This window comes from Triturus cristatus, chromosome 1_2, assembly GCF_964204655.1.
Source record: "Triturus cristatus chromosome 1_2, aTriCri1.1, whole genome shotgun sequence".
NCBI classification, from domain to species: Eukaryota; Metazoa; Chordata; class Amphibia; order Caudata; family Salamandridae; genus Triturus; species Triturus cristatus.
Window position 1 is genome coordinate 704,693,544 of NC_140580.1, and position 9,712 is coordinate 704,703,255.

Here is a 9,712-nt window from a genome sequence, read left to right on the forward strand (position 1 = left end):
CTTCCAGCTTTCTCCTTGGCAGAGGTTTCTTCTTAGTTCCAAAGTGATCTAAAGTTTTAGGTGTCTGGGGTCCTCTTCTTATACCCCTCCAAGCCTTTGTCTCTCTTTGTTCCAGTGGGGGGATTCCCCTGCTCAAACCGGTTCCTGGGTGTGCTCTGCTCTGGAGCACCTGGTTCCTTTCAGAGTGAGGGGCAGGGTCGTTAGACGCTCAGCAGGAGGTGGAGCCTTCTTTGTGCCAGCAGAGGCAGAGTCCTCAGCCTGGCCAGCAGGGGGTGGAGCCAGCTTTGTGTTTGTCAGGGGCAGCCCTATTCAGACCCAGGGACTACTCCTCCCACCCATCTAAAGCAGATCTCCCTATTCACCCTGCTTCTGACTCATCCAGGCTCCTGGAGCCACCTAGCACATCACCTGACACCAGTCAGCCAACCAGCACACAGGCACACAGGAAGGTTAAACAGGAGAATAGCTACTTTCTAAAAAGTGCTATTCCCACACAGTGAATTTAAAAACCATCTTGCTAAAAAGATGTATAATTAAATTCTGAACACAGAGATACCAAACTTGGATTTTCTATCTTGCCCTTATGGGAAGATAGGCATGTAAACAGCCTTCCCCATTCTATCCTATGGGCAAGATAGCCTCTCAGCAGTGAAAAACGAAAATGGCTGTAATTCACTACCAGGGCATGTTACACACCTCAGTACATGCCCTACCTTTCAGATACACTGCACCCAGCCCAGGGGGGTACCTAGGGCCACCATAGGGATGCCTGACATGTACAGAAAGGGAAGGATAAGGCCTGGTCAGTGGGTGCACTGGCCAGGTCGACATGGCAGTCCTGGACTGCACATAGGCACTGCAAGCAGGCCTAAGACATCATTTTAGCGCTACTCCTGTGGGTGGCACAATCAGTGCTGCAGCCCACTAGTAGCATTTGAATCACCAGCCCTGGCACACGCAGTGCACTTTACTAGGGGCTAACAGGTGAAACAAATATACCAATCATGGATAACCAATCAATATCACAATTTATACAGAGAGCATATGCACTTTAGCACTGATCAGCAGTGGTAAAGTGCCCAGAGTCTTATTGCCAACAACAACGGGTCAGAAAAAATGAAGGAGGAAGAAGCAAAAAGTTTGGGGATAACCCTGCAAAAAGGGCCGTTTCCAACAACATGCAATAATCATTTACTATCAAAATATTAAACCTTAAAAAAATTACCATTTCTGACCATCTGGAGAAAGTTCGACAGGTCCGGGGACATATTTTTTTTATCAGAAAATTGATTTTTTGGACTGTAGAAAAAATGTTTCGAAATGTCAATTGGATTGTGACTCATGTTGAATAACCACTTTTTAAAGCCTATCGTTTGCCAAAATTGCCATTTTTACAGATTTTTCCTCCTACTCAGAATCTACTATTTCGACAAATTTCTGGCAGGAAAATGACTCTAAACACACTTATTCTAGTTACAAATGTGAGAATTCACATGGAATAGTTGTTTACATTAAAAAGATTAAACATTAAAAAATGACCATTTCTGACCACCCAGAGAAAGTTCGACAGGTCACGGGTCATCATTTTTCATCAGAAAATTGATTTTTTGGACTGTAGAAAAAATGTTGAAAACAATTTCAATTGGGTTGAGCATGAGGCACAACCCAATTGACATTTTTTTAAACATTGTTTTACAGTCCAAAAAATCAATTTTCTGATGAAAAATGATGATCCGTGACCTGTTGAACTTTCTTCGGGTGGTCAGAAATGGTCATTTTCTGTTGAATAACCTCTTTTTAAAGCCCCTCAGAGACCAGAATTGCCATTTTTACAGACTTTTCCTCCTGCTCAGAAGCTTCTATTTTGACTAATTTAGGGCATTAAAATGACTCTAAACACAGTTATTTTAGTTCCAAAAGTGATAATTCACATGCAATAGTCATTTACAGTCAAAAGATTAAACATTTAAAAATGACAATTTCTGGCGATCTGGAGAAAGTTCGAGAGGTCACGGTCCTTCGTTTTTCATCAGAAAATTAGTCATTTACAGTCAAAAGATCGAACATTAATAAATGACAATTTCTGACCATCTGGAGAAAGTTTGACAGGTCATCGTTTTTCATCAGAAAATTGATTTTTTTGGACTGTAGAATTTTTTTTTCAAAATAACACTTTGATTGTGCCTCATGTTGAATATCCATTTCTGACCATTTCTGATCATCTGGAGAAAGTTTGACAGGTCCGGGGTCATCGTTTTTCATCAGAAAATTGATTTGTTGGACTGTAAATTGTTTTTTTCAAAATATAAATTTGATTGTGCCTCATGTTGAATAACCACTTTTTAAAGCCTCACAGTGACCAAAATTGCCATTTTCAGAGACTTTTCCTCCTTCTGTGAAGCTTCTATTTCGACGTATTTTGGGCAGTAAAATAAATCTAAACACACTTATTTTAGTTCCAAAAGTGATAATTCACATGCAATAGTCATTTACTGTCAAAAGATTAAACATTAAAAAATGACCATTTCTGACCATCTGGAGAAAGTTCGACCATCGTTTTTCATCAGAAAATTGATTTTTTGGACTGTAGAAAAAACGTTTCAAAATGTCAATTGGATTGTGCCTCATGTTGAATATCCACTTTTTGAAGCCTCTCAGTGACCAAAATTGCCATTTTTACAAACTTTTCCTACTACTCAGAAGCTTCTATTTTGACCAATTTCGGGCAGGAAAATAAATCTAAACACACTTATTTTAGTTCCAAAAGTGATAATTCACATGCAATAGTCATTTACAGTCAACAGATTAATCATTAAAAAATGGCCATTTCTGACCATCTGGAGACAGTTCGACAGTTCACGGGTCATCGTTTTTCATCAGAAAATAGATTTTTGGGACTGTAGAAAAAATAGTTCAAAATGTCAATTGGCTTGTGCCTCATGTTAAATAATCAGATTTTAAAGCCTCTCAGTGACCAAAATTACCATTTTTACAGACTTTTCCTCCTACCTAGAAGCTTCTATTTCGTACAATTTGGGGCATTAAAATGACTCTAAACACACTTATTTTAGTTCGAAAAGTGATAACTCACATGCAATAATCATTTACTATCAAAATATTAAACCTTAAAAAAATTACCATTTCTGACCATCTGGAGAAAGTTCGACAGATCCGGGGACATATTTTTTTTATCAGAAAATTGATTTTTTGGACTGTAGAAAAAATGTTTCGAAATGTCAATTGGATTGTGACTCATGTTGAATAACCACTTTTTAAAGCCTATCGTTTGCCAAAATTGCAATTTTTACAGATTTTTCCTCCTACTCAGAATCTACTATTTCGACCAATTTCTGGCAGGAAAATGACTCTAAACACACTTATTCTAGTTACAAATGTGAGAATTCACATGCAATAGTTGTTTACATTCAAAAGATTAAACATTAAAAAATAACCATTTCTGACCACCCGGAGAAAGTTCGACAGGTCACGGGTCATCATTTTTCATCAGAAAATTGATTTTTTGGACTGTAGAAAAAATGTTGAAAACAATTTCAATTGGGTTGAGCATGAGGCACAACCCAATTGACATTTTTTTTAAACATTTGTTCTACAGTCCAAAAAATCAATTTTCTGATGAAAAATGATGATCCGTGACCTGTTGAACTTTCTTCGGGTGGTCAGAAATGGTCATTTTTTGTTGAATAACCTCTTTTTAAAGCCCCTCAGAGACCAGAATTGCCATTTTTACAGACTTTTCCTCCTGCTCAGAAGCTTCTATTTTGACTAATTTAGGGCATTAAAATGACTCTAAACACAGTTATTTTAGTTCCAAAAGTGATAATTCACATGCAATAGTCATTTACAGTCAAAAGATTAAACATTTAAAAATGACAATTTCTGGCGATCTGGAGAAAGTTCGAGAGGTCACGGTCCTTCGTTTTTCATCAGAAAATTAGTCATTTACAGTCAAAAGATCGAACATTAATAAATGACAATTTCTGACCATCTGGAGAAAGTTTGACAGGTCATCGTTTTTCATCAGAAAATTGATTTTTTTGGACTGTAGAATTTTTTTTTCAAAATGTCACTTTGATTGTGCCTCATGTTGAATATCCATTTCTGACCATTTCTGATCATCTGGAGAAAGTTTGTCAGGTCCGGGGTCATCGTTTTTCATCAGAAAATTGATTTGTTGGACTGTAAATTGTTTTTTTCAAAATATAAATTTGATTGTGCCTCATGTTGAATAACCACTTTTTAAAGCCTCACAGTGACCAAAATTGCCATTTTCAGAGACTTTTCCTCCTTCTGTGAAGCTTCTATTTCGACCTATTTTGGGCAGTAAAATAAATCTAAACACACTTATTTTAGTTCCTAAAGTGATAATTCACATGCAATAGTCATTTACTGTCAAAAGATTAAACATTAAAAAATGACGATTTCTGACCATCTGGAGAAAGTTCGACCATCGTTTTTCATCAGAAAATTGAGTTTTTTGGACTGTAGAAAAAACGTTTCAAAATGTCAATTGGATTGTGCCTCATGTTGAATATCCACTTTTTGAAGCCTCTCAGTGACCAAAATTGCCATTTTTACAAACTTTTCCTACTACTCAGAAGCTTCTATTTTGACCAATTTCGGGCAGGAAAATAAATCTAAACACACTTATTTTAGTTCCAAAAGTGATAATTCACATGCAATAGTCATTTACAGTCAACAGATTAATCATTAAAAAATGGCCATTTCTGACCATCTGGAGACAGTTCGACAGTTCACGGGTCATCGTTTTTCATCAGAAAATAGATTTTTGGGACTGTAGAAAAAATAGTTCAAAATGTCAATTGGCTTGTGCCTCATGTTAAATAATCAGATTTTGAAGCCTCTCAGTGACCAAAATTACCATTTTTACAGACTTTTCCTCCTACCTAGAAGCTGCTATTTCGTACAATTTGGGGCATTAAAATGACTCTAAACACACTTATTTTAGTTCCAAAAGTGATAACTCACATGTGTTAGATCTGGGGGTCTCTATTTGGCAGGGTAGGTACCTCTGTCCAAGTAGGGACCCTTGCTTCTAGTCAGGGAAAGGGGGATACACTGTTAAGATAACCCCTGCTCACCCTCTAGGTAGCTTGGCCTGAGCAGTCTAGGCTATCAAAGGCAATGTGTAAAGTATTTGTACCAACACTCACAGTAACACAGTGAAAACACCACAGATTTACTCCACACCAGTTTTAGAAAAATAATGGATCTTTACTAAAACTTCACAAGACCAAATATTACAGACAAACCAACATATAATTCAAAAAGGTTACTTTAAGGATAGTTCAAGAGTTTGCAGAAAGTACTCCAGGATGTCAAAGTCAGTGTCCTGCACAATGCGACTCTCAATGCACAAAATGCGACACTTTCGTGCCCAACAGTACCTGTAGTTGCGATAAGGTTCCCAAAAGCTATAACAAGGAAGATGGCAAAGGCGATGCGATGCTCCTGAGATCCTGGGGAGGCTTTGCAGCAGCCCTGCTTCACGCAGCAGAGGTGGATGCGCCGGCTCCGATCTGTAGGGGGAGGATGCGATACCTTTGGCTTTCGTTGCGTAGGTTTCTTAGGGGGAAGCTTCACGCACAGGTTCGATGCGACACTCTTCGATGTGGTGCGATGCGTGGCGCAGCGTTGCCTTCCGGCGCCGCAACTCTCGATGCGCCACGGAACGGGACTCTGCGTCGACGCACGCAGCGATTGGAGACTTTTCACGCACCGGCAGTGGTGCGGCCCGCAAACTGGTTCTGCGACAACCCTCGCAATGGCAGGAAGCTTCACGCTTCGGGACGATGCTCGACGCACTCGGCGATGCGGAGACCCTGCGTGTTGCGATGGTGCCGCGATGAAATTTTCCACGCACTCTCGTCTTGCGACACGCAATCGGATGATGCGCTGGGTACCAGTCACTCTTGTTCACGCTTCTGCTTCCCAGCTCCCTCAACACAGCAAAACGACCTCCTGAAGCCCCAAGACTGGGCAAGCACTCCAAGGCAGGTCAGAACTCTCTCAGCAGAGTTCCAGGGGAGCTGGTGGTGAAGTCCTTTTGTTCCTGGGACTTCTTAACAGGGAGCCAGCTCTTCTCAGGCCCTTGGAGATCAGAATCAAAAGAAGGGGACACAGCAAAGTCCTTCCCCTCTCCTTGGCAGCAAAGCAAAACAGCAAGCAGGCAGTCTTCTCCTCTTCAGTTTCTTCCAGCTTTCTCCTTGGCAGAGGTTTCTTCTTAGTTCCAAAGTGATCTAAAGTTTTAGGTGTCTGGGGTCCTCTTCTTATACCCCTCCAAGCCTTTGTCTCTCTTTGTTCCAGTGGGGGGATTCCCCTGCTCAAACCGGTTCCTGGGTGTGCTCTGCTCTGGAGCACCTGGTTCCTTTCAGAGTGAGGGGCAGGGTCGTTAGACGCTCAGCAGGAGGTGGAGCCTTCTTTGTGCCAGCAGAGGCAGAGTCCTCAGCCTGGCCAGCAGGGGGTGGAGCCAGCTTTGTGTTTGTCAGGGGCAGCCCTATTCAGACCCAGGGACTACTCCTCCCACCCATCTAAAGCAGATCTCCCTATTCACCCTGCTTCTGACTCATCCAGGCTCCTGGAGCCACCTAGCACATCACCTGACACCAGTCAGCCAACCAGCACACAGGCACACAGGAAGGTTAAACAGGAGAATAGCTACTTTCTAAAAAGTGCTATTCCCACACAGTGAATTTAAAAACCATCTTGCTAAAAAGATGTATAATTAAATTCTGAACACAGAGATACCAAACTTGGATTTTCTATCTTGCCCTTATGGGAAGATAGGCATGTAAACAGCCTTCCCCATTCTATCCTATGGGCAAGATAGCCTCTCAGCAGTGAAAAACGAAAATGGCTGTAATTCACTACCAGGGCATGTTACACACCTCAGTACATGCCCTACCTTTCAGATACACTGCACCCAGCCCAGGGGGGTACCTAGGGCCACCATAGGGATGCCTGACATGTACAGAAAGGGAAGGATAAGGCCTGGTCAGTGGGTGCACTGGCCAGGTCGACATGGCAGTCCTGGACTGCACATAGGCACTGCAAGCAGGCCTAAGACATCATTTTAGCGCTACTCCTGTGGGTGGCACAATCAGTGCTGCAGCCCACTAGTAGCATTTGAATCACCAGCCCTGGCACACGCAGTGCACTTTACTAGGGGCTAACAGGTGAAACAAATATACCAATCATGGATAACCAATCAATATCACAATTTATACAGAGAGCATATGCACTTTAGCACTGATCAGCAGTGGTAAAGTGCCCAGAGTCTTATTGCCAACAACAACGGGTCAGAAAAAATGAAGGAGGAAGAAGCAAAAAGTTTGGGGATAACCCTGCAAAAAGGGCCGTTTCCAACAACATGCAATAATCATTTACTATCAAAATATTAAACCTTAAAAAAATTACCATTTCTGACCATCTGGAGAAAGTTCGACAGGTCCGGGGACATATTTTTTTTATCAGAAAATTGATTTTTTGGACTGTAGAAAAAATGTTTCGAAATGTCAATTGGATTGTGACTCATGTTGAATAACCACTTTTTAAAGCCTATCGTTTGCCAAAATTGCAATTTTTACAGATTTTTCCTCCTACTCAGAATCTACTATTTCGACCAATTTCTGGCAGGAAAATGACTCTAAACACACTTATTCTAGTTACAAATGTGAGAATTCACATGCAATAGTTGTTTACATTCAAAACATTAAAAAATAACCATTTCTGACCACCCGGAGAAAGTTCGACAGGTCACGGGTCATCATTTTTCATCAGAAAATTGATTTTTTGGACTGTAGAAAAAATGTTGAAAAAAATTTCAATTGGGTTGAGCATGAGGCACAGCCCAATTGAAATTTTTCTAAACATTTTTTCTACAGTCCAAAAAATCAATTTTCTGATGAAAAATGATGATCCGTGACCTGTCGAACTTTCTCCGGGTGGTCAGAAATGGTCATTTTTTGTTGAATAACCACTTTTTAAAGCCTCACAGTGACCAAAATTGCCATTTTCACAGACTTTTCCTCCTTCTCAGAAGCTTCTATTTCGACCAATTTTGGGCAGGAAAATGACTCTAAAAACACTAATTTTAGTTCCAAAAGTGTTAATTCACATACAATCGTCATTTACTGTCAAAAGATTAAACATTAAAAAATGCCCATTTCTGACCCCCTGGAGAAAGTTCGACCATCGTTTTTCATCAGAAAATTGATTTTTTGGACTGTAGAAAAAATGTTTCAAAATGTCAATTGGATTGTGCCTCATGTTAAATAATCACATTTTAAAGCCTCTCAGTGACCAAAATTACCATTTTTACAGACTTTTCCTCCTACCTAGAAGCTTCTATTTCGTACAATTTCGGGCATTAACATGACTCTAAACACACTTATTTTAGTTCCAAAAGTGATAACTCACATGCAATAATCATTTACTATCAAAATATTAAACCTTAAAAAAATTACCATTTCTGACCATCTGGAGAAAGTTTGACAGGTCAGGGGACATATTTTTTTTATCAGAAAATTGATTTTTTGGACTGTAGAAAAAATGTTTCGAAATGTCAATTGGATTGTGACTCATGTTGAATAACCACTTTTTAAAGCCTATCGTTTGCCAAAATTGCCATTTTTACAGATTTTTCCTCCTACTCAGAATCTACTATTTCGACAAATTTCTGGCAGGAAAATGACTCTAAACACACTTATTCTAGTTACAAATGTGAGAATTCACATGGAATAGTTGTTTACATTAAAAAGATTAAACATTAAAAAATGACCATTTCTGACCACCCGGAGAAAGTTCGACAGGTCACGGGTCATCATTTTTCATCAGAAAATTGATTTTTTGGACTGTAGAAAAAATGTTGAAAACAATTTCAATTGGTTGAGCATGAGGCACAACCCAATTGACATTTTTTTAAACATTTGTTCTACAGTCCAAAAAATCAATTTTCTGATGAAAAATGATGATCCGTGACCTGTTGAACTTTCTTCGGGTGGTCAGAAATGGTCATTTTTTGTTGAATAACCTCTTTTTAAAGCCCCTCAGAGACCAGAATTGCCATTTTTACAGACTTTTCCTCCTGCTCAGAAGCTTCTATTTTGACTAATTTAGGGCATTAAAATGACTCTAAACACAGTTATTTTAGTTCCAAAAGTGATAATTCACATGCAATAGTCATTTACAGTCAAAAGATTAAACATTTAAAAATGACAATTTCTGGCGATCTGGAGAAAGTTCGAGAGGTCACGGTCCTTCGTTTTTCATCAGAAAATTAGTCATTTACAGTCAAAAGATCGAACATTAATAAATGACAATTTCTGACCATCTGGAGAAAGTTTGACAGGTCATCGTTTTTCATCAGAAAATTGATTTTTTTGGACTGTAGAATTTTTTTTTCAAAATGTCACTTTGATTGTGCCTCATGTTGAATATCCATTTCTGACCATTTCCGATCATCTGGAGAAAGTTTGACAGGTCCGGGGTCATCGTTTTTCATCAGAAAATTGATTTGTTGGACTGTAAATTGTTTTTTTCAAAATATAAATTTGATTGTGCCTCATGTTGAATAACCACTTTTTAAAGCCTCACAGTGACCAAAATTGCCATTTTCAGAGACTTTTCCTCCTTCTGTGAAACTTCTATTTCGACCTATTTTGGGCAGTAAAAT